Source organism: Lissotriton helveticus, chromosome 8 (genome assembly GCF_964261635.1).
Source record: "Lissotriton helveticus chromosome 8, aLisHel1.1, whole genome shotgun sequence".
In the NCBI taxonomy this organism is placed as follows: Eukaryota; Metazoa; Chordata; class Amphibia; order Caudata; family Salamandridae; genus Lissotriton; species Lissotriton helveticus.
Genome location: NC_136069.1, coordinates 417,394,553 through 417,419,524, shown reverse-complemented (window position 1 = coordinate 417,419,524; position 24,972 = coordinate 417,394,553).

Here is a 24,972-nt window from a genome sequence, read left to right as displayed (position 1 = left end):
AGGGTACCCCATGGATAATCCTTCTTGTATGCTACTTCAGCAAGCCTTTCTAAATATGGGAATGCATGGGGGTTGATGGCTGCACCAGAGGGCTATGGATTGGGCAGGTATCCCAGGCCCAGCTTCATTTAGGTGCTAGGGAAGTCCCTCTTTTTTGCCATATGCAAATCAGTCTTGACCCTGTTCCCCATAGGAACAGTCCAGCCCAAACTGCAGAGCCAGATCTCCCCAGGACGGGAAATAATCATCCTGGGTCCAGTTTTGGGGTAACACCCTTCATCAGCCAGGGCAGCTTGAATCCGGGTGCAAAGTGAGGAAGGGAACCACGTCTGGGCATATCCTGCTAACTTATGGCAAACAAGGCAAACACCAGGAGATGATGGACGGAGTGCTGAAACCTTTTAGACACTCACCCCTGCCACAAATCTAGGTTGAATCCATCATCGTTCTTTAGCTCACTTTGCCACCCCAGTTCAGACCCAGCATATGCAAATCAGTCCTTGTGGGAACAGTCCAGCCCGAACTGCCAAGCCAGGTCTTCCCTGGACTGGAAACAAGCATCCTGGGACCAGTTTTGGGGTAACACTCCTCATCAGCTAGGCTAGGTTGAATCCAGTGGCAAAGTGAGCAACTGACCCATGTCTGGGCATACCCTGCCAACTTAAAGCAAACAAAGTAAACACAAGGAAAAGATTGACAAAGTTCTGAAACTTTTCAGACATTCACCCCCAGTCACAGATCTGGGTTGAATCCATTATTGTTCTTTAGCTCACTTTGTCACCCCAGTTCAGATTCAGCCATATTAAAATCAGTCTTCACCTTGTTCCTCATGGTAACAGTCCAGCCAGAACTGCCAAGCCAGGTGCCTGATATCCTTTGTTGGATAACATTGGGCATCAGCACTCTGCACCCGGCCGCCCTGGTGCCAGCTCAGGGTGCTCTAGGAGTGCATTCTTGACCCTGGGGGACCCTTGTTCTAACCCCAGAAAACCAACTCCCAAACCTAAGTACTTACCTGTAAACCGATAAGTTCATTTCCTCCCCTATAGGATTGCATTGACTGCTTTTCTGTGAAAAATGCTTTAAGTGTGGAGCTGGAAAATTGAATGAAACCTTAAGAAACTGTGTACTCACAAAAACAGCTTTACTTACCTTTTATTTAGGAAATGTCCCAGTGTGACATCTAGGCATATCCCACTGAGTAGAAAAAGTAATCTAGTAAGTATTCAGAAAGTAACTGCAAAGTAATTTCAATTGTTTCTGACTAATTAACCTATCTGTATCCATATCAATTACATACAACTGAATTTAACTATGTTATTCCTGCAAAGTATTATTCCACTTACCTGCACCAAGCCTGGCTTGGTTCTTGAAATAAAATAAAACTAAATAATATTTTTACAAAACAAATTGGTCAGAGTTCAGTTTTGAGTGTGTGAAATCATCTCTTGCCTGAGTGTGTACAATAAAGGGAAGCATCCTGAACAACAACTCCGGAACAACGAGATCCAAAGTCACGCAAGCCGAACAACGACTCAGCCTTAACCACGCATGTGTGTGGTTAAGGCTGATTCTGTCTAGGTTTTTTGTAGGTCGGGTGTGCTCCTTTGTAGGACTAGCATGTCCTTCCTGACTCTGCCGTAGAAGCGAACGCAGATCTGAAATGGCACTCCTGTGCATTCTTCAACAATGTCATTCTGCGCTTCTGGCCTAAACCCTGCTGCCAGCCTGACAAGCAACAAATCAGACATTCGCATTTGGCTCCATGGGTCAGCGTACCAATTATCACCTTTTACACAAGCACAGTTTAAAGAGGAATTACCACCTCCCCCCCGAAATTTCATTCTAGTTGCGCATCTGAGTGCCAACTATCTATCTGTGCATTCATCATTCTCACACTACAAATTCCATAACAGATGTTATATGCCCTGATCTTAAACTATATACAAAGGAGGGGTTTGGCCCAAAGAGGAAGGAGGGGGGGTAGGGCCTCAGTATCCACAATTAGAAAAATTTACCCACACCTCCTTTCATTTAAGATCAGATTTCCGATCCAGAAATAAGATAAACCAAATAAATTATGTTTATCTTGGCAATAGTTTTTGCCTCTTTATTATTGGATTATTTTGTAGAAAAAAGAATAGATATTTGTTTAACCACACTAAGGACACATTGTCTACCAAACAGAATGTCACATTGATATAAACCAGACTAACAAAAACGAAATTATTTCATATTAGACATAAATATCCACATACATTTACAATACATTTAGACACACGGGGAAATTCAATACATCAATACATTACAAATCATTCAACATGTCAAAAAAAGCTGTTTATGTACACGTATATTCAATCTCAAATCGTTACGAATTAAATCAAACAACTCCAAAACACTCTTTGCACCCAGAGAGCAACTAATCCTAATACTCTAGGTGTTCCAAAGATTTAGTAAGGACTTGAATCCCACATAGCCGACGCGTTTCGAGTTCTGGCTTTACAAGTTACCAAACTCTCATCAGGGCTGGCTTAGTCTTGTCTTTAACAACTGAATGTTGCCAAAATGGATTTGTGGCTGTAAAATTATGCTTCTACGCAGTGGTTGCCAATCTCAAAAAGGCGGTGTTCTAATCCATCCAGAAGGATGATGAAATAAAATACTCTCAGTTCTTTGTTTTCGGTAGCCGGTGAATGACTGCAAACTGAAGAGGGATTGTCGTATTTCAATTACGATGAATATTTTCGTTTGTGGCCGGAAGCTAATTCAGAATTGGGCGTATGGCGTTTGATCAGGCTCGTTCTCACTCCGTTGTTCGGATCTTGAACTACACACAACACTGACACATTTGTTTACACGTGTAGTACAACTTAAAGAGCTGCAATAGTGTGAACTCACTGCACTTCCACTTCATTATTTGTGATTTTCAGTTCACCCCAACTCCAAGTTCTTAATCACAATAGATGCTTCTGCCCTCATGCTGATAATATATAAGCGCTCATTCTGTGATCAAGATACATGAAAAAGAAAATTACCACTAGATAGCAGGCTAGCATTGTGCATGATCGAACTTTAACATCATAACATGAACTTTATAACGTGTGCTCCAAACAGTTGAAGCTCCGGATAAGTAATCAGACACAAGGAAGTGGGGGAGGTGATGCTGTGATAGGTCGACCTAGTGACAGGCGATGCACTAACACACACCGGCAATGTAGCATCACGTGTCACGATTACAGTACGTGCAGGCATGGCTTGTGTGTGGGTGATCGTGCTTATTTTTAGGGTGGGGGGAATTGGTATTTAAGGAGTGGGGGGATCAGCTTACTAGTTGGAAAACATTTTTTTATAACATGCATTTCTTTACCATGAAAAATCGTGGTAAATGAATGCGTGGAAAACAAATTGGGGTTTTGACTGGGTTGTGGTTATGACCTTGTTGTTAGGGAAGTCGTGGTTGGGGAACTAGTTGTTCAAACATACAACCTACAATAAATGCTTAACACCACCCTCTATAAAGCCTTACTGCTCGCCCACACTACCACAAATAGAGAGTAAGGTATTATCTAGGTTTACCTCTGCCTACCTTTGGGGATCCATTGGACTCCCTGTATACCTTACTTTGGTATACTAGATACAGAGTTAGCTTCTTACAAATACTACCAGTTGGTATGGGCCCTCTTCCTTCAACTGTGCTAAGATCATTCCTATGCCATTCTCTGAAGCGTCCATCTGCACTATTAATTCCTTGGAGAAGTCAGGAACCTTGAGTACAGATGCTGTACACATGGCCTCCTTGACGGTATTCAAGTCTTTATGAAAGGCCTGTGCCCAGATCGCCGATCTGGGCTGTTTCTTCAATGTTACCTCTGTTACCAGGGCAACAACGATGCCTTATCCCAAATTTAGGGGAGAGGAGTTGGTCTAATGGCTAGAGCGGTTGGCTTCAAATCGGGGGGAACTGGGTTTGAGTCTCGGCAATGAAGCTGAACATCCTGTGATTCTGGGCATATCACTAAATCTCCCCGTGCCCAACAAAAATGAATGTGTCCTCATGTAATGCAACGGGTGCTATGTAAAGCGCTCTGATACCCGATTTGGGTCAAGTTTGCGCTATATAAAACTCTGTTAAAACAAATCATAATCTTTTGTAGTATCCTGTGAGGCCTAGGAAGGTAATCACCTCAGTCTGTGTTTTAGGTGGTTGCCAGGTCAAGATAGTCCCAATCTTGGTTTGGAGAGGCTGACCTTGCCCCCGTTCAGCAGGTGGCCCAGACACACTAGATAGACCCTACCATATCTCGCACTTACTGACCTTGATAGTCAGGCCTGCCTGTTGCAGAGCTTGAATCGCCTCCTGAAAATGTTGCAAGTGCTCCTCCTAGCTGGTGATATAGATCGTAATGTCGTCCAGATTAGCGGCACAGAAGACCTCCTTCCCAGCTAGGATGCTGGTAGCCAATCTCTTGAAGGTGACAGGGGCATTCTGCAGGCCAAAGGGCGTCACCCGAAATTGGAAGTGGCCCTCTAGGGTTGAGAATTCTGACCTCTCTTTTGCTCCTTCAGTCAGAACAACTTGCCAGCACCCTGATGGCAAATCAAAAGTACTGAGAAATTTGGCAGTGTCCAGCCTGTCGATGAACTCATCAGCTGGGGGGATGGGGTATGCATCAGTCCTGGTGACTTAATTGAGACCCCTGTACTTCATGCAGAACCTACGTTCAGGGGTTGTGCCCAGTGGGGCAGCCGTTGATACTAGCACCACAGGGCAGGATCAGGGACTGTTGGAGGGCTCAATCACCCCTAACACCAGAATCTTGGAGACCTCCTTGATGCTGACTCGCACTCTGTCTGACAACCTGCACATTTCGATCTTTACAGGTAGGCTGTCCCCAGCATCCACATCATGGACGCACAGGTGAATGTGTGAGTCCTGGTGAAAGGGAGAAAAGAGAGACAAACTGCCCCAATAACTGATAACAGTCACTCTCCTGCTCTGGGGCCAGGGTAGAAGAGAGAATAACACCTTCCACTGACCCATTGTGCTCCTGGAAAGAGGAGGTCAGGGAGAGGCTCGCTCTCCTCTTCCACACCTTCATCTGTCACCAGGAGCATGCCCACTTTGTACCTATCAATCTGAGGCTGGAGGCGATTCATGTGGAGCTTAGGAGGTTCCTAGGGTCTGAAGATCTACCAGGTAGGAGACTTCTCCATTTGCTATTTCACCTCATATGGGCCCGCCCAGCAATCTTGGAGAGCTCTGGGCTCCACAGGAGCCATGGCCCATACTTCTGGCCAAGCTGAAACTCCACAGAGTGGCCGGCTGGTCATACTAGAGCATCATAACCTCTTGACTAGAGCATCTTAACCTCTTGACTGGCCTCAATGTTACTTTTTACATTTTCCAGAAGCGGTGCATCTGGTTGCGGAGGGCTAGCATGTAGATGACCACATCCTGGGGAGGTTTCCTGGGAGCTTGCTCCCACCCCTCCCTTACAAAGCTCATACGTACCCTAACAGGGCGGTCATAGAGGAGTTCAAAGGGGCCAATAACTAATTGTTTCTGTGGCACCTCTCTGTAGGCAAAGACAAGGCATAGGTGGAGGATGTCCCACTCATGCCTCATAGGCTCAGGAAGGCCCATTATCATGTCTTTCAAGGTCTAGTTGAATCTCTCCACAAGACCATTGATTTGGAGCGGATAGGGTATAGTGAACTTTTAGGTTACCCCACACTCACCCACTTGGACTGCATGTACACTGACATAAAGGCAGTACCTCAGTCAGACACTACCTCCTTAGGGAACCCCACACAGGTAAAAATCCCGATCAGAGTTCTAGCCACTCATCAGAGTTCTGGCCAACATAGGTACAGTCATGGACCGCAAAGAGATGGCCTCTGGTTAGTGGTGGTATTTTCCACCAAAATGAGCACAAACCTGTTGTTAAAGGCTGCCTTGGGGTTTAAGGTCCAAGGGTCCAATAATGTTGATGCCTACCCTTTCAAAGGGAGTGCCAATAACAGGTAATGGAGTCAGGGGAGCTTTGTACTTTTTCCCCAGACGTTCCACTGGCCTGGCAGGTTGGGCAGGACGTACAGTATTCATCTGAGGCCGTCTTCGTCCAGGGACAATAAAAGTGTGCAGAAAGCCTGGCAAAGGTGTTGTCTTGCCCTAGATGTCCTGCCAGAGCTATGTGATGAGCCAAACCTAGTAGGAAGGTCCTGGAACCCTGGGGGACCACAGCATATGGGTTTCCCCAGAATCAGGACCCTTAGGCTCGCTGTATAGGAGGTTAGTCTCAAAATAGATCAGGTGATCCCCAGAGGTGCCACCTTCTGCCTGGGCTTGGGCTTGCTCCCTCAAGCCCTCAAGAGTGGGACAGTCTCTCTGCATCTTGCAGAACTGGTGGGCCCATCCTCAACTTGCCAACTAGCAAGTTCAGGCAGGTCACCAAGGGTGTCAATATCGTCCCCAGTTGGCTCGGGCCTCCTCCTCAGGTGCCCCGTCAACCTCGACCATGTGGAATTCAGGGGCTGGTTTCTCACACCCCGCCTCTCTCTTTCTTGGCAGCTGTCTGGGCCATTGTTTTAGGCTGCAGACACCCTTGACTCCCTTCCCGGGCAGGTATAGGTCATGTGATCATACAGACCCATTTAGGCAATCCCAAAATCTCCAAGTGCGACCTGAGCTCTACTCCCCTCTAAATAGTGTGCTCCATGTCATTGCCTAACTGCCCATTTACAGGCATGGAAGGGCTCACAGCTACTTTAAGAGAACCTGAGATGCCCCCCCACCACATCCAAAGAGAACCAGAGCTATTGGTAGATGGCTCTCACGATTGTCAGCGACTATGACTTGGTGAAATGTGTTAGGAAGGACCTGCTCTGATGACACCAGCTGATTCTTCACAGTAGTCATACTGGTTTATGTGTCTCTCAGAGCCTCCAACAGTTGGCAATTAATGGTGAGCCACTGCCAGTACTTCGCAGTATTTTCAGGCAAATGGGCATTTGGCAGTACTTTTGAGGGGTCAGCCCAAACTTTACAATTAAAATAGCCTTTGTTGATTTGGTCCCCAACCTTTAGAGTCAGAAGTGTGCTTGCATGTGTGGTGGTTTTAAGATCCAATATGTAGAGATATAATTTGGGAAATCAAAAATGCCAATCAGGGAGAATTTGAAATTCAAATTGGTCCTACGTGTGGAATGGTAGTGTATACCAAATCATTGAATGGCACTGCACAACTACAAGTCAAAATCTCACCGCTGATCACCAATGTTAGAAATTGGGCTACTGGATGACAAGGGCATGAGCCTTGGTCAAGCAGGAACCACAATTCTAGTCAGGTGAGAAGTAGGCTACACTAAATTAACCTATGCTCACCCTCTGGCAGCTTGACACAGAGTAGTCAGGCCTAACTTTAGAGGCAGTGTTTAAAGTATTTGTGCAACACTACTAACAGTAAGATGGTGATAACGCCAAATAATCCCTTACCAGTTTAGAAAATTAGTTCTGAACAAATACAACAAATATCCAATTAGTAGACCCGGAGATATCAAAATGTAAAATTTATAGTAGAAAATAACAGCAAGAAGCAAAAAGCACCATTGAGGATATCTGGTCACGTCAGGCCGGGACAAAGTCACCAGTTTAGGCTAACCATAGTGCTACACGGGCGAGCTAAGAAATCCACCAGGAGACAGTTCAGATATTTCTCTACCACTGTCCACAGAAAGGGAAGGAGAGAAATGGGTCGATCACTATCGGGTAGGGAGGGACTAGAATAGATTTTTATTAAAGCTGGGTGACTTTAGCAAGTTTCGACCCAGCACGCACCACCACAGTGGACAAAGAAAGGTTAGTTAGGCTCACAAAGATGGGGATAAGAATCTCCTCAGCTTTATGTATCAGATCTGGTTTAATCGGATCATCGGGGGAGCCCTACTTTATTGTACACATAAGGGCTTTGAAGGAAGCGTCATCAAGCTGTTCGGATTCCACCATCTTGAACCCCTGTGACAACTCTTTGATGTTGGGCATCCAGAACTGGAACTGGGGTTGTCACTTAAAAAGTGTGTATAAATATCATAAACATTTAAATGTAATGCATGTGTGCTGTGAACAAAATAAAAAACAACATAATAAACAAGCTTTGGGCAAGTCAACAGATCTGGAGTTGGCTGACAGTCTTTTAGCTTTTTCAATGCTTATTTTGTTTTCTCATGGCTTCTCTAAAACATTATTGATAAGGGAGCTGCCAGGCCAAAATGAATTAAAAAAACTTACCTAAAAGGAAAAATCATTTTTGGTTTTAAAAAGCACTCAAAGTAGTCCCTGGCACTGAGGATAACTACTTTGTCTGCGCATGTACTCCCTGTGAAAGAGCAGAATGCTGTCATTCATCGATAACTTAGTCAATGGCTGAAGTGGGCTGAACCATTGCCTCATGTTGTATGCTGTAGTGGACAGAAGACTGTATGAATGACAAATTAAGAGACCAATGGGCGAGAAGGGCTGACTGAAAGACCCTATAATTGAGACTATTATAAATATAATTTTTATAAAATCAAAAGGCCTTGGATAATCTGACGTAACAATAATAAAAAAATGAAAATATACTTGTCATGCCCCAGTCATACCACGCAGTACAGTGTCATGCTACTAGCAGTGCAAGGGAGCCACAACACACGTGTACCCAACGTTACCCAGGTACTAGTGGTAATGGAAATGATATAAATGGACTGCCTCAGATAAAAGTGTTTCAGTACACTTCCTAACTTGAATCCGTGGCTCCCAGGTCAGCACAAGACAGGATAAGAATCTAATAAACAAACAAGAATAATCACCGTGATGCAGCCGTGGGGAGGGGCCCAAAGGATGCGAAGTTGGCAAAAGCGGTGACAGAAAGATAAATTATTAAAATGGTAAATCAAAAAGAGTATGACACAAATGGAGAGAGAAAACGAAGGAAGAAACTGAGTATGAGATATAAGACAGATTGAACAATAAATGAAGGACAAGAGGATGATCAAATGAAAAAAGGAACTAAAAATGAATGGCAATATGGAATAGGGAAATATGAACATAAAATATGAATTTAAAGAATATAGAGAAAAGAATTATATAAAATAGATAATGATCAAATGAATTCCCCCCCCAAAAAACGAACTGCATTTGCTCAAAACTGCGCGCATACTGATAAACCATGAAGTGCACGTTAGTCTCAACCTAATATGCACTTTTTTGACTTGTACTTATTTTGGTTGTCAATTTACTTATTCATATACTATTGCGCGATCTCCTCTGATTTGTCTGTACGTGAATGTTGACCTTCTGTCCTGAATTTTTGTACTGAATTTTAACCCGTTGTCCTGAATTTTCACACCCACCATCCAGAATATGCACCCATGCCAGTTGGTCACCCTAATCATTCCTCTTTCACGTGCACTCCAGACATGTCAGTCATTCCCTGGTCTTATCTTGTGGTGTTCGAGGTGGCAAAATGTTCACGTTTATTCCAACCATGCGTATATATAGACATTAGCGCCCCCCTCCGGCACAGGTTGTAAAGAGCTGAGCCTGTACTTTTCAATCAGAGACTTACTACACATTCGCCCTTCCGCAAAGACGTGCACTGTGCTTACTGCAGGAGACCAGAACAGTTTTCAATTTGTTAACAATTAGACCCACAGAAACCGTATCTACGGACGCACTAAGGAGGACCTGACCGAGCGGCCAGCATTGCACAGGGTTCGTACTACAGGTCTCCTGAGGCGAGACTCAAAGACTGGCCCCTTCTGTTCACTATAATATTCACCGTTTGAGAACATTTACGTTTGTATTTATATCAATACAAACATTTCTTAAAAGGGATGACGCGGTTTACCTGACAATACTCGAGGGGAGAAGCTGGACAGACAGATGCGGATGTGTCCCAGTAAAAATCATTTAACTTCTACAATGTAAGGGGCACCGTGCAAGCAATTTGTGAGAATAAGACGTACAATTAAAATGTAATTTATTTTAAACAAAGACTTAAAAACAACCACTTTTGACATACACTTGAAAGGCCCGCGCCTTCCCAGCAACACCGGAAGCAGAATCCTGTGAATGGAACGCTTATGGCGTAACAAGCACTCCAATGTGATGTCACGAGGCGCAGAGTAAATGCAGGGGGAGGCCTCCACCGCAGCGGAGAGAAAATGAGAGACCACTGTTAGGGAAGTATATCGGGTAGGATGGGATCTTATTCAGGTTCATCGCAGCATCATTTTGTGACAAAAAAGTTAAATTTTCTCAATAAATTGCATAATAACCGTGCCTTGCCTGCTCCCCCTGTTGAACTGAAACACATGGTATCACCCACACAGCAGTGATGTATGACGACACGCCGAAAAGCCTCCATTGTGACGTGTCCTCGGTATAAGAGGCTGGTAACCAAGCAGCTGCAGCATTGCACTCGGGGACGCCGGAGGGAGAGGACCGCTGCTGGCGGCTGGAGCTCGGGTCAGGGAGAGGCCGAAGCTGCGGGGGCTGAGCAGGCTCCGAAAAGGAAGGGGGCCCTCCCTCCCTCTCCCTTCCTTTCCCTCCTTTCCCTCCCTCTCTTCCCATTCCTTTCCCTTCCTTCTCTATATTTCTTCTCCTCTACCCTTCATTCTTCTCCCCTTCCCTCTCCTGTCCCCGCCTCCCATCCAATGACCTTCCCTTCCCATCCAATGACCTTCCCTTCCACTCTACCAAGCTCTTATAACCTTTCCCCTTCCCTTCCCTCCCGTCTCCTTTCTTCCCTTTTATTCCTTTTCCTCCATACCCCTTTGCTATTTCTCATCACTTCCCTTGACTATCTCCTCTTCACTTCCCTAACTCTCCTCTCATCTCCCCTTCCCTTCCTTTCCAATTTCTTCTAGCCCCTTCTGTTCTCTTTTCCTTCTCCTCATTTCCCTTCAAATGTCCTTCCCCTTCCTTCTCTACATCGCCTCTCCCTTACCTTTCTTCCCCTTCCTTCCTCTCCCCTCGCCTTAATTCCTACCCTTTCTCTTTTATCCTTTCCCCTTCCATCCTCTTCCTCTCCTTCGCTTCTCTTCCATTTGCTTCACTTCCCTTTCCATTTCCCTTCAATTCCCTTCCTTTTCCTTCCCTTTCTTCTCACTCTCTCCTCCACTCTCCCTCCCCTTCCTCTTGTCCCTCCCTTTCATTGCCTTTCCTCTTACTTTCATCCATTTCCATCTCCCCTTCCATTTAATTCCCTTTCCTATCTCTCCATTACTTCCCTATCTATCCTTCCTCTACCATTCCCTCCCCTTCTTACCTTCACCTCACTTTCTTCCTTACATATTGCTTGTCTCTTCTTTAGGCCTCTTGCCTATCTCTCTTTCCCTCTCCTCACCTTCAATTTCCATCCCTTCCCCTGTTCCATATCCTTTCCTTACCCTTCCCTTCCCCCCCCCCGCCTCTCCATTCCCTATCTCTTGGCTTATCTTCTCTTGCCTCTCTTTCCCTTCTGTCCTTCCCATCTCTCCTCCCCTCTCCCCTCCATTCATTTCCTTTACCCTTCCCCAGCTTATCTCTCCCCTCACTTCCCCCTTCCTTCCATTCTGTTCCTTCCTTCCCTATCTCTCCTCTCCCCTTCCCTTTATGCCTTTACCTTGCTCTCCTCTCCCTTTCCCATGCATTCTTTGCTTTTCTATCCCTTCCCTTTCATTCCCATCCCTCCCCTCAATATCTCTCCCTTAACCTTCCCTTTCCTTTCCCTCCCATGTCCTTTCCCTTCCTTCTATCTCTGCTTTTCTTTGCCCTTCCCTTTTCTCCCCTCGTCTTCCCACCATTCCCTTTTCCTTCCTTACTACCCCAATTTTTGTATCATTTCCCATTCTCTACCCTTCCTCCACTCACTTTCCCATCCCGTACCTTCGCTGTCTCAACTCTCCCCTTTCCTTCACCTCCCTCCCCATTTCTTAATCCCTATCCCCTCTCTGCATCTTCCATTTCCTTGTCTCCCCTACGCTTCACATTCCTTTCCATCCCTCTTCCCTTCCCTTTCCTGTCCCTTCCGTATAGCTCCTCTCCCTTCTATCCCTTTCATTCTCTTCCCTGCTTTTGTATCCTCTCCTTTCCTCTTCCCTTTTATCTATTTCCCTCATTGCCTCTCCTCTCCCATCTGCTCGCCTCACCTTCCCGTCCACTATCCCCTTCTCTTCTCTATCTTTCCTGTTTCGCGTCCCTATATCTCTCCTTTCCCTCCATTGCCTTCCCTCTCCCCTTAGCTATGTCTCCTATCTTCTCCCGTTTACTTTCCCCTGCATCCCTTCTCTCCTGCTCTTCTCTCCTCTCGACTCTCCTCACCTTCCCTCATTTTTCTTTCCTGCCCTTTCTTTTCTTTCTACTCTATCCCTTCCATATCTTTCCTCCCTACCCTTGCCTCCCTCCTTTGCTTCCCTATCACTCCTCTCCTCTGCCCTTCCCTTCCTTTCCCTTCCCATTGCTTCATTTTCCTTCCCTAACTTCTTTCCTTTTCTGTCTTTTCTCTCCCCTACTGTTCCCTTCCCCTAACTTCCATTACCTCCCTCGACTATATCTCCTCTACTCGAGGCTTCCCTCAAGTACCCTCCCTCCCCTTTCACTCCCTCTTCACTAGCTCTTATTTTCTCTGCCCTTCCCTCCTCTTCCCCATCTTATCATACCTCCTTTTTCTTTCACTTCACTTTTCTTTTTTACCATTTCCTTCCCCTCTCCAAACTTTTTCCGTCCCTACCCTCCTCATTCTCCCATTCCCCTCCATTCCCTATCCCTCCACTCCCCCTTCACTTCCTTCCCTATCTATTCTCTCCCCGTCCCGCCCGATACAACCCTTCCCTTGCTTTCCGTTCCCTTCCCATTAGTTTCTTTATCTCATCCATCACCTCCGCTTCTCTTCCCCTTCCTTTCTTTGCCAATATCTTTCCCCATCTACCCTTCCCAGGCTTTTTAGCTATCCTTCCACCCTTTCCTCTTCGCTTCCCTTCCCTCCCCTTCCCATGTGTATGCCCCTCTTTCTCCCAAACCTTTCCTTCTCCGCTACTCCCTGTCCTCTCCTCTTCTCTCCCCCTCTCCTTTCCTCTCTCCTCCTTTCTCCACTCCACTCCTCTTCTCTGTTCTTTCTCTTTTCCTTTACTCTTCCCTTCCATTTCTTTCCCCTTCATTTCTCTTCCTTACTTCCCTAACACTTCCCTTCCCTTTCCTAGTTGCTCTCTCCCCTTTACCTCCCTTCCCTATCTCTCCACACTTCTCATCTCCTCAGCGTCTCTTCCTCTTTACATACACTTTTCTTGACGTTCCACCCTCCCCTCACCTTTCTCTTTCCCAGTCATTTAATTCTTTCGCTACCTCTCCTCTCCCACATTTACTTCCCTTTTATCATATCCTTCCCTTGCCTTCCCCCCCCAACCTCTCCCCTCTCCCTCCATTCCTTTCATTCTTCCCCATCGCCTCTAGTATTACCCTATTACCCTCTATTCCATTCTCTTCCTTTCCCATTTCTCCACTTCCCTGCCTTGCCTTCTCCTCCCATCCGCTCTCCTCACCTTTCCTTGCCTTTACATCCCCTCTTCCGTTCCCTTCTAGTTCCTCTGTTTCCCTTCCTATCTTCTCCCCTTCCTTCCCTTATCTTCTCCCCTTCCTTCCCTTGCCTTTTCTCATCTCCCCTTCCATCTCCTCCCCATCTCTTCTCTCCCTTTTCTTTCCCTCCTCATGCCTTCTCTCCTGCCCCCTTTGTCTCTTCTAATCCCTTCCCTCTTCCCATTCCTTTCCCTCTCTTTTTTCTCCTCACTTGCATCCTTAATTTCTCCCCCCCTGTTCCCCTCCACTCCCAACTTTTCTACCTATTCCTTCCATTGTTTCTCCTTCCCTCTTCTCCCTCCCCTTCTTGCCTTCACTTTCCTGTCTAACCCTCCCTTCCCCTCCCTCTCCACTTCTATTCCCTTCCCTCTCCACTTCAATTCCCTTTGGTTCTCTTCCTTACTTATCTAGCTCTTCTTCCCCCCCCTTTTCTTTCACTTCCCCTACCTTCCTTCCCTATTTTGGCTCTCCCTTTCACTTACCTTACCCATCTCTCCGCTCTTCTCTTCTCATATCCACTCTCCTCAGTGTTCCCCTTTCCATGCACTTTCCTCCAATCGCTCCCTCTCCTCACCCCTTCCCCTCCATCGCCTGTCTCCTTCCCCACCCTTTCCCTTTATTCGCGCTCTCCTCTCCCTACCTCTTTTCCCCCTTTTTTTACAGTCCCTTCCCTTTTTCCCTCGCTCCTTCCCACCTTCACTCTCTCGTGTTCCCCCTCCCTGCCCCTCTCTTCACTTCCCTTGTCGTCCTTAGTTCCCTGGCTCTCCTCTCGAGTATCTCTTATATCTCCTAACCTTCCCTCATTTCCCCTTCCCTCCCATCCCTAATTCTACTTTACCTTCTCTTCCATTCCCATTTCCGCTAGCTCCAAGATACAGCAGCTTGGAGAGCAAACTGAACTGAGCATGAAAAACACAAAACATTCAACCCTTCAACAAGAAAAGTTGAACAAGAAAGACATTCATTTTTTTGTGTTCAAATTTTTTTATTAAACGTATTTTTCATAAATATTAAACACAATAACAGCGAACTGTGAATTTTAAAAACGCATTGCAAGGAATATAAACATCCATTTGCATCTAAATATAATACTTATAACATGAATGGGGTGCTAATGGTAATATTATGTATGCGCTTTGGGGTGCAAAGGGTAATTTGAGATTTGATGGTGGGTATGGATTTTGGAGTGACAAGTGTAATTTTAGGGTTCAGTGTGGTATGGGTTTTGGGATGCAAAAGGTAATTTTAGAGATCGGGTAGGTATGGGTTTATGTGCGCCAGGGGAAGTTTTAGGGTTATGGGAGGTATGGGTCTCTATGGTGCAAACGATAATTTTGGGGTTCAAGGTGGGTATGGGTTTTGGAATGTAAAAGGTTATTTTAAGGTCCAGGGTGGGTGTGAGTTTTGGGATGCCAAGGGAAATTTTTGGGGTTCAGGGTAGGTATGGGTTTTGGGGTGCCACGTGTTTTTTAGTGTTAAGGGTGGGTATGGGTTTTGGGTGATAAGGGTGAATTCAGGGTTCAGGGTGTGTGGGGTTTTGGGGTGCCAAGGGTAATTTTAGGGTTCAGTATGAGTTTGGGTTTTTGGGTGCTAAGGGTAATTTTAGGGTTTGGGGTAGGTATGGGTTTTGGGGTGCCAAGGTTAATTTTAGGGTTCAGGGTGGGTATGGTTTTTGGGGTGCTAAGGGTCATTTTAGGGTTGAGCCTGGGTATGGGTTTTGGGGTGTCAAGAGTATTTTTGGGGTGCCAAGGGTAATTTTGGGGTTCAGGGTGGGTGTTGGTTTTGGGGTGCAAGGGTAATCTTAGGGTTCAGGGTAGGTAGGGGTTTAGGGTGCCAATGGTAATTTTAGGGTTCATTGTAGGTATGGGTTTAGGGGTGCTAAGGTTATTTTTGGGGTATGGGGATATAGGGTTTGAGGTGCCATCAGTAATTTTAGGTATTCGTTTTGGGGTGAAATGGTAATTTTAGGGTTCAGGGTAGGTATGGGTTTTGGGGTGCTAAGGGTCATTTTGGGGTTGAGAAGGTATGGGTTTTGAGGTGCCAAGGGTCATTTTGGGGTTCAGGGTGGGTATGGGTTTTGGGGTGCCAAGGAAAATTTGCGGTTCAGGGTGGGTGTGGGTTTGGGGGTGCCAGGGGTGATTCTAGGGTTCAGGGTGGATATAGGTTATAGGGTGCCAATCGTAATTTTAGGGCTCAGGATCAGTATGGGGTTTGGGGTGCTAAGGGTAATTTTAGGGTTCAGGATGGATGTGGGTTTTGGGGTGCCAAGGATAATTTAAGGGTTTGGGGATGTGGGTTTTGGGGCGCTAAGGGCAATTTTAGGGCTCAGTATGGGATGGGTTTTGGCTGAGCCAAGGGTAACTTTAGAGTTCAGGGTAGGCATGGATTTTAGGGAGCCAAGGATAGTTTTGGGGTTCAGAGTGAATATGGGTTTTGAGGTGCTATGGGTCATTTTAGGGTTGAGAAGGTATGGGTTTTGAGGTGCCAAGGGTCATTTTGGGGTTCAGGGTGGGTATGGGTTTTGGGGTGCCAAGGAAAATTTTGCGGTTCAGGGTGGGTGTGGGTTTGGGGGTGCCAGGGGTGATTCTAGGGTTCAGGGTGGATATAGGTTATAGGGTGCCAATCGTAATTTTAGGGCTCAGGATCAGTATGTAGTTTGGGGTGCTAAGGGTAATTTTAGGGTTCAGGATGGATGTGGGTTTTGGGGTGCCAAGGATAATTTAAGGGTTCGGGGATGTGGGTTTTGGGGCGCTAAGGGCAATTTTAGGGCTCAATATGGGATGGGTTTTGGCTGAGCCAAGGGTAACTTTACAGTTCAGGGTAGGAATGGATTTTAGGGAGCCAAGGATAGTTTTGGGGTTCAGAGTGAATATTGGTTTTGAGGTGCTAAGGGTAATTTTGGGGTTCAGGGCGGGTGTGGGTTTTGGGGTGCAAAGGGTAATTTTGGGGTTCAGGGCGGGTGTGGGTTTAGGGGTGCAAAGGGTAATTTTGGGGTTCAGGGCGGGTGTGGGTTTAGGGGTGCCAAGGGTAACCTTAGGGTTCAGGGTGGGTATGGATTTTGGGCTGCCAAGGTTAATTTTAGGATTCAGGGTGGGTATGGGTTGTGGGGTGCTAAGGGTCATTTTAGGGTTGAGCCTGGGTATGGTTTTGTAGTGCAAGGGCAATTTTGGGGTTCAGGGTGGGTATGGGTTTTGGGGTGCCAAGGGTAATTTTAAAGTTCAGGGTGGGTATGGGTTTTGGGGTGCCAAGGGTAACCTTAGAGTTCAGTATGGGATGGGTATTGGCGAGCCAAGGGTCATTTTAGAGTTCAGGGTGGGCATGGGTTTTGGGGAGTCAATGGTCGTTTTAGGGTTCAGAGTATGGGTTTTGGGGTGCGAAAGGTAATTTTAGGGTTCAGGGTGGGTATGGGTTTTAGGGTGCCAAGATTAATTTTAGGGTTCAGGGTGGGTATGGGTTTGGGTTGCTAAGGGTCATTTTAGGGTTGAGCCAGGGTATGGGTTTTGGGGTGTCAAGGGTAATTGTGGGGTTCGGGGTGGGTGCGGGTTTTGGGGTGACAAGAGTAACCTTAGGATTCAGGGTGGGTATGGGTTTTAGGGTGCCAATGGTAATTTTAGGGCTCAGTGTGGGTATGGGTTTTGGGGTGCCACGGGTAATTTTAGGGTCATGGTGGATGTGGGTTTGGGGTGTCGAGGATACTTTAATCGTTCAGAGTGGGTGTGGGTTTTGGGGTACCAAGGGTCATTTTAAAGTTCATAGTGGGTATGGGTTTTGATGAGCTAAGGGTAGTTTTAGGGTTCAGAGTGGGTATGGGTTTTGGGGTGCTAAGGGTAATTTCAGGGTTCATGGTAGGTATGAATTTTGGGGTGCTAAGGGTAATTTTAGGTTTGAGACTGGGTATGGGATTTGGGTGCCAAGGGTAATTATGGGGATCAGGGTGGGAATGGGTTTTGGGGTGCCAAGGGGCATTTTGGGTTCGGAGTGGGTTTTGGGGTGCCAAGGGTAACTCTAGGGTTCAGGTTGGGTATGGGTTTTAGGGTGCCAATGGTAATTTAGGGCTCTCGGTGGGTGTGGGTTTTGGGGTGCCAAGGGTAATTTTAGGGCTCAGGATTGGTATGGGTTTTGGGGAGCCAAGGGTAGTTTTAGGGTTCAAAGTGAGTATTGGTTTTGGGTTGCTAAGGGTAATTTTGGGGTTTATTGTAGGTATGGGTTTTGGGGTACCAATAGTAATTTTAGGGTTCAGGGTGGGGATGGATTTTGAGCTGCCAAGGTTAATTTTAGGGTTCAGGGTGAGTATGGGTTTTGGGGTGCTAAGGGTATTTTGAGGTTCAGGGTGGGTATGGGTTTGGGGTGCTAAGGGTATTTTGGGGTTCAGGGTGGGTATGGGTTTTGGGGTGCCAAGGGTAATTTTGGGGTTGAGGGCGGGTGTGGGTTTTGGGTGCCATAGGTAACCTTAGGGTTCAGGGTGGGTATGGGTTTTAGGGTGTCAATGGTAATTTTAGGGCTCAGGGTGGGTATGGGTTTTGGGGTAACAAGGGTGATTTTAGGGTTCAGGGTGGATGTGGGTTTTGGGGTGCCAAGGGTAATTTTAGTTTTCAGTATGGGATGGGTTTTGGTGAACCACTAGTAATTTTAGTCTTCAGGGTGGGCATGGGTTTTGGGAAGTCAGGGGTAATTTTAGTGTTCAGGGTGTGTATGGATTTTGGGGTGCCAAGGTTCTGTGTGGGTTTTGGGGTGCCAAGGGTAACCTTAGGGTTCAGGGTGGGTATGGGTTTTAGGGTGCCAATGGTAATTTTAGGGCTTAGGGTGGGTATGAATTTTGGGGTGTCAAGGGTAATTTTAGGTTTCAGGGTGGGTGTGGGTTTTGGGGGTGTCGAGGATAATTTAAGGGTTCAGGGTGGGTGTTGGTTTTGGGGTCCCAAGGGTAATTTTAGGGCTTGGGGTGGGTATAGGTTTTGGGGTACCAAGGGTAATTTTAAAGTTCAGGGTGGGTAGTGGTTTTGGGAAGCCAAAGGTAGTTTTAGGCTTCAGAGTGAGTATAGGTGTTGGGGTGCTAAGGGTAATTTTAGGGTTCCTTGTAGGTATGGGTTTTGGGGTGCCAATGTTATTTTTGGGGTTATGGAGGGCATGGGTTGTTGGCTGCCACCGGTAATTTTAGGTATTGATTTTGGGGTGCAAAGGGTAATTTTAGGGTTCAGGGTGGTTATGGGTTTTGGCGTGCCAAGGGTAATTTTTGGTTTCAGTTTGGGTATGGGTTTTGGTCTGCTAAGGGTAATTTTAGGGTGCATTGTAGGTAGGGGGTGCCAAGATTATTTTTGGGGTTATGGGTTTTGGGGTGCGAAGGGTAATTTTAGGGTTCAGGGTGGGTATGGGTTTTGGGGTGCTAAGGATAATTTTAGGGTTCAGGGTAGGTATGAATTTTGGGGTGCTAAGGGTCATTTTAGGGTTGAGACTGGATATGGGTTTTGGGGTGCCAATGGTAATTTTGAGGTTCAGGTTCGGTATGGGTTTTGGGGTGCCAAGGGAAATTTTGGGGTTCAGGTTGGGTGTAGGTTTTGGGATGCCAAGGGTAATTCTAGGGTTCAGGTTGGGTATGAGTTTTAGGGTGTCACTGGTAATTTTAGGGCTCATGGTAGGTATGAATTTTGGGGTGCTAAGGGTAATTTTAGGTTTGAGACTGGGTATGGGATTTGGGTGCCAAGGGTAATTATGGGGATCAGGGTGGGAATGGGTTTTGGGGTGCCAAGGGGCATTTTGGGTTCGGAGTGGGTTTTGGGGTGCCAAGGGTAACTCTAGGGTTCAGGTTGGGTATGGGTTTTAGGGTGCCAATGGTAATTTTAGGGCTCTCGGTGGGTGTGGGTTTTGGGGTGCCAAGGGTAATTTTAGGGCTCAGGATTGGTATGGGTTTTGGGGAGCCAAGGGTAGTGTTAGGGTTCAAAGTGAGTATTGGTTTTGGGTTGCTAAGGGTAATTTTGGGGTTTATTGTAGGTATGGGTTTTGGGGTACCAATAGTAATTTTAGGGTTCAGGGTGGGGATGGATTTTGAGCTGCCAAGGTTAATTTTAGGGTTCAGGGTGAGTATGGGTTTTGGGGTGCTAAGGGTATTTTGAGGTTCAGGGTGGGTATGGGTTTTGGGGTGCTAAGGGTATTTTGGGGTTCAGGGTGGGTATGGGTTTTGGGGTGCCAAGGGTAATTTTGGGGTTGAGGGCGGGTGTGGGTTTTGGGTGCCATAGGTAACCTTAGGGTTCAGGGTGGGTATGGGTTTTAGGGTGTCAATGGTAATTTTAGGGCTCAGGGTGGGTATGGGTTTTGGGGTAACAAGGGTGATTTTAGGGTTCAGGGTGGATGTGGGTTTTGGGGTGCCAAGGGTAATTTTAGTTTTCAGTATGGGATGGGTTTTGGTGAACCACTAGTAATTTTAGTCTTCAGGGTGGGCATGGGTTTTGGGAAGTCAGGGGTAATTTTAGTGTTCAGGGTGTGTATGGATTTTGGGGTGCCAAGTTTCTGTGTGGGTTTTGGGGTGCCAAGGGTAACCTTAGGGTTCACGGTGGGTATGGGATTTAGGGTGCCAATGGTAATTTTAGGGCTTAGGGTGGGTATGAATTTTGGGGTGTCAAGGGTAATTTTAGGTTTCAGGGTGGGTGTGGGTTTTGGGGGTGTCGAGGATAATTTAAGGGTTCAGGGTGGGTGTTGGTTTTGGGGTCCCAAGGGTAATTTTAGGGCTTGGGGTGGGTATAGGTTTTGGGGTACCAAGGGTAATTTTAAAGTTCAGGGTGGGTAGTGGTTTTGGGAAGCCAAAGGTAGTTTTAGGCTTCAGAGTGAGTATAGGTGTTGGGGTGCTAAGGGTAATTTTAGGGTTCCTTGTAGGTATGGGTTTTGGGGTGCCAATGTTATTTTTGGGGTTATGGAGGGCATGGGTTGTTGGCTGCCACCGGTAATTTTAGGTATTGATTTTGGGGTGCAAAGGGTAATTTTAGGGTTCAGGGTGGTTATGGGTTTTGGCGTGCCAAGGGTAATTTTTGGTTTCAGTTTGGGTATGGGTTTTGGTCTGCTAAGGGTAATTTTAGGGTGCATTGTAGGTAGGGGGTGCCAAGATTATTTTTGGGGTTATGGGTTTTGGGGTGCGAAGGGTAATTTTAGGGTTCAGGGTGGGTATGGGTTTTGGGGTGCTAAGGATAATTTTAGGGTTCAGGGTAGGTATGAATTTTGGGGTGCTAAGGGTCATTTTAGGGTTGAGACTGGATATGGGTTTTGGGGTGCCAATGGTAATTTTGAGGTTCAGGTTCGGTATGGGTTTTGGGGTGCCAAGGGAAATTTTGGGGTTCAGGTTGGGTGTAGGTTTTGGGATGCCAAGGGTAATTCTAGGGTTCAGGTTGGGTATGAGTTTTAGGGTGTCACTGGTAATTTTAGGGCTCATGGTGGGTGTGGGTTTTGGGGTGCCAAAGGTAATTTTAGGGTTCATTGTAGGTATTGGTTTTGGGGTGCTAAGGGTAATTTTTGGGTTATGGGAGGTATGAGTTTCGGGGTGCCAAGGGTAATTTTAGGTATTGGTTTTGGGGTGCAAATGGTAATTTTAGGGTTCAGGGTGGGTATGGGTTTTGGGGTGCCAAGGAAAATGTTAGGTTTTAGGGTGGGTATGGGTTTTGGGGTGCTAAGGGTAATTTTAGGGTTCAGGGTAGCTATAGGTTTTGGGGTGCCTTGGAGTATTTTAAAGTTCAGGGGGTATGGATTTTGGAGTGTCAAGGGTAATTTAGGGGTTCAGTAGGGGTATGGGTTTTGGAGTGCTATTGGTAATTTACGATGGGTAATGGGGTGGTAAGGGTATTTTAGCAATTTAAGGGGGTATGGGTATTGGGGTAGTACGGGTTATCTTAGGGTTTTAGGTTGATTAAAAAAATGATATATATATATATTTAGAGAGAGAGAGGGATAGGAAAGGGCACAGGACAGTAGAAGGGGATGGGTGGAGTTAGAAGGGTAAAGGACTGAATGTAGAGATAGGTAAGAAGATAGAACGGAAGGGTATAGGAGGAGAGAGAAAAAGAATGGAAAGAGAAGGGAAGGAAAGAAAGAAAAGAGAAGAGGGACGGGGAGGGGGAACGGGAAAAAGGGGAAGGGGAAGTGAAACGGGGGAGGGGAAAGAAAGAGAAGCGGAAGCATAGGAAAGGGGAGGGAAGGGGAAAGTTAGGAAAGGAGAGAAACAGGAAGGAAAGGAATTAGGATGGGAGGGGTTGGAAGGGGATAGGACAGAGGACAGGGAATGGACGGAAAGAAAAAGGGAAGAAGAAAAGGGATGGAAAGTTGGGGTTGGAAGGGTAAAGGCGGAGACAGGGAAGGGACAGGAAGAGCAGGGAAGGGAATGAGAGAGGAAGGGGAAGGACAAAAGCGCAAAGGAAAGGGGGAAGGGGAAAGGAAATGGGAAGGAGGAAAGGGAGAGGAAAAAAGGGGTAAGGAAAGGGGAGGAGAATGGGAAAGAAAATGTGGAATGGTAGATAAGAGGGAGGGGAGAAGGGAAGGGAGAGGTAAAGTATGAGACAAGGAAGGGGTATAGGAGGAGACAGAAGGGGTGGGAAGGGATATAGGAGGAGACAGGGAAGATAAGGGGTATAAAAGGAGACAGGGAAGGGTAGGGGGAATAGAAGGAAACAGGGAAGGGGTATAGGTTGAGACAGGGAAGGGACGGGGTACAGGAGAAGACAGTTAAGGGAACGGAAGGAGTATAGGAGGAGGCAGGGAAGGGGCATGGGAGACAGGGAAGGGGTATAGGAAAAGGCAGGGAAGGAGTATAGGAGGAGAGAGTGAAGGGAATAGGTATAGGAGAAAACACAGAAAGGGTATAGGGGAAGATGTATAGGAGGAGATTGGGAAGGGAAGAGATACAGAAGGAGACAGGAAAGGGGAGGGGCATAGGAGGAGGCAGGGAAGGGGTAAAGGAAACAGGGAAAGACAGGTTTAGAAGGAAAAAGGGTATGGGGAAAGGGAAGGGAAGAGAGGGGTATAGGAGGAGGCATAGAAGGGGTATAGGAGACAGGGGGAGGACGGGTTTAGGAGGAAAAAGTGAAAGGGCATGGGGAAAAGGGGAGAGGGGTATAAGAGGAGAAAGGGAAGGGACGAGAGGGGTATAGGAGGAGTCAGGGAAGGGAAGGGAAAGGGTAATAGGAGGGAGAGAAGGGAAGAAGGAAAGGGAGGAAATGTGGGGACTGGAAGGGTATAGGCAGAGACAGGGAAGGGAAAGGAAAGGCAGGGAAGGGAAGGGAAAGGAAGGGATGGGGGAAATGAAAAGGGAAAAAGAAAGGGGCAAAGGAAAGGAGAAAGGGAAGGGGTGAGAGGGGTATAGGAGGAGACAGGGAACGGAAGGGAAAGGGTAATAGGAGGAGAGAGGGAAGAGAAGGGAAGAAGGAAAGGGAGGGAAAGTGGGGATTGGAAGGGTATAGGCAGAGACAGGGAAGGGATAGGAAAGGCAGGGAAGGGAAAGGAAGGGAAGGGGGAAATGAAAAGGGAAAAAGAAAGGGGCAAAGGAAAGGGGGAAAGGAAATGGATAAGGGAAGGGGAGGGGAAAGGTTAGGGGGAAGGGGAGGGGAGGAGATGAAGGGAAGGAAATGTAAACAAAAAGGAAAGGGGTACAGGACAGTGAAGGAAAGGGCAAGGGTATAGGAGAAGACAGGGGAGGGGAGAGAAGGGGTATAAGAGGAGGAAGGGAAGAGGAAGGAGAAGCAGAAAAGGAAAAGGAAAAGGGCAAAGGAAAGGGGAAAGGCAAAGGAAAGGGGCAAGGGGAAAGGGGGAAGGAGAGGGAGTGGAAAGGGAAGGGGAAGGGGAAAGAAGGGAGAAGGGAAGAAGGGGAGGGGTATAAAAGGAGACGGAAAGGAAGGGGTATAAGAGGAGACAGTGAAGGGAAGGGGTATAGGAAGGAGACGGGGAAGTGAATGGGGTATAGAAGGAGATGGGAAGGGGTATAGGAGACAGGGAAGGATAGGGGTAGAGGAGGAGACAGGAAAGGCAGGGGTATAGGAGGAGACATGGAAGAGGTATAGTAGACAGGGAAGGGAAGGGATATAGGAGACAGGGAAGGAAAGGACAGAGGTATGGGGAGACAGGGAAGAGAAGGGGTATAGGAAGATGAAGGGAAAGGGTACAGGAAGAGACAGGGAAAAGGTATAGAAGGAGACAGGGAAGGAAGGGGAAAGGGGAAAGGGGAAAGGGAAAGAAAAGGGGAGGAAAGCGAACAGACTGAGTATGAAAGGGAAGGAGGAAGGGAGAAGGGAAGAAGGGAAGGGGGAAGAATGGAAGAGGATGGGTAAAGTAGGACAGGGAAGGGGTATAGTTGGAGACAGGGAAGGGGTATAGGAGGAGGAAACAGTGAAGGGAAGGGGTATAGAAGGAGACAGGGAAGTGAAGGGGTATAGAAGGAGACAGGGAAGGGGTATAGGAGCAGACAGGGTAAGGAGGGGAAGGGGTATAGGAGAAAACAGGGAAGGGGTATAGTAGGAGACTCGGAAGGGATAAAGGGTGAGACAGGTAAGAGAGGGGAGGAGGAAGGGAAGGGGCATAGGAGACAGTTAAGATAGGGAAGGGGTATAGGAGGAGGCCGGGAAGGGGTATATGAGACAGGGAAGGAATGGGGTATAGGAGGAAAAAGATAAGGGGTATGGGGAAAAAGAGAAAGATATAGGAGACAGGGAAGGGAAGGGTAACATGGGGAGACAGGGAAGGGAAGAGAAAGGAAGAAGGGAAGAGAGGGAAAGTGGGGTTGGAAAGATATAGGAGACAGGGAAGGGCAAGGAACGGAAGTGAAGGAGAAAATGAAAAGGGGAAAGGGGGAAAGGAAAGGGGAATGGGCAAAGCAAAGGGATAAGGAGAAAGAAAAAGGGGAGGGAAAAGGGGAGTGGAGGGGAGGGGTGGGGGATGAAGGGAAGGAAAGGTAAAAGATGGGAGAAGGGAAGGGGGAAGGGAAAAAGGAAGGGGGAAGGGGTATAGGAGGAGACAGGTAAGGGGTATAGGAGCAGACAGGGTAAGGAGGGGAAGGGGTATAGGAGAAAACAGGGAAGGGGTATAGTAGGAGACTCGGAAGGGATAAAGGGTGAGACAGGTAAGAGAGGGGAGGAGGAAGGGAAGGGGCATAGGAGACAGTTAAGATAGGGAAGGGGTATAGGAGGAGGCCGGGAAGGGGTATATGAGACAGGGAAGGAATGGGGTATAGGAGGAAAAAGATAAGGGGTATGGGGAAAAAGAGAAAGATATAGGAGACAGGGAAGGGATGGGTAACATGGGGAGACAGGGAAGGGAAGAGAAAGGAAGAAGGGAAGAGAGGGAAAGTGGGGTTGGAAAGATATAGGAGACAGGGAAGGGCAAGGAACGGAAGTGAAGGAGAAAATGAAAAGGGG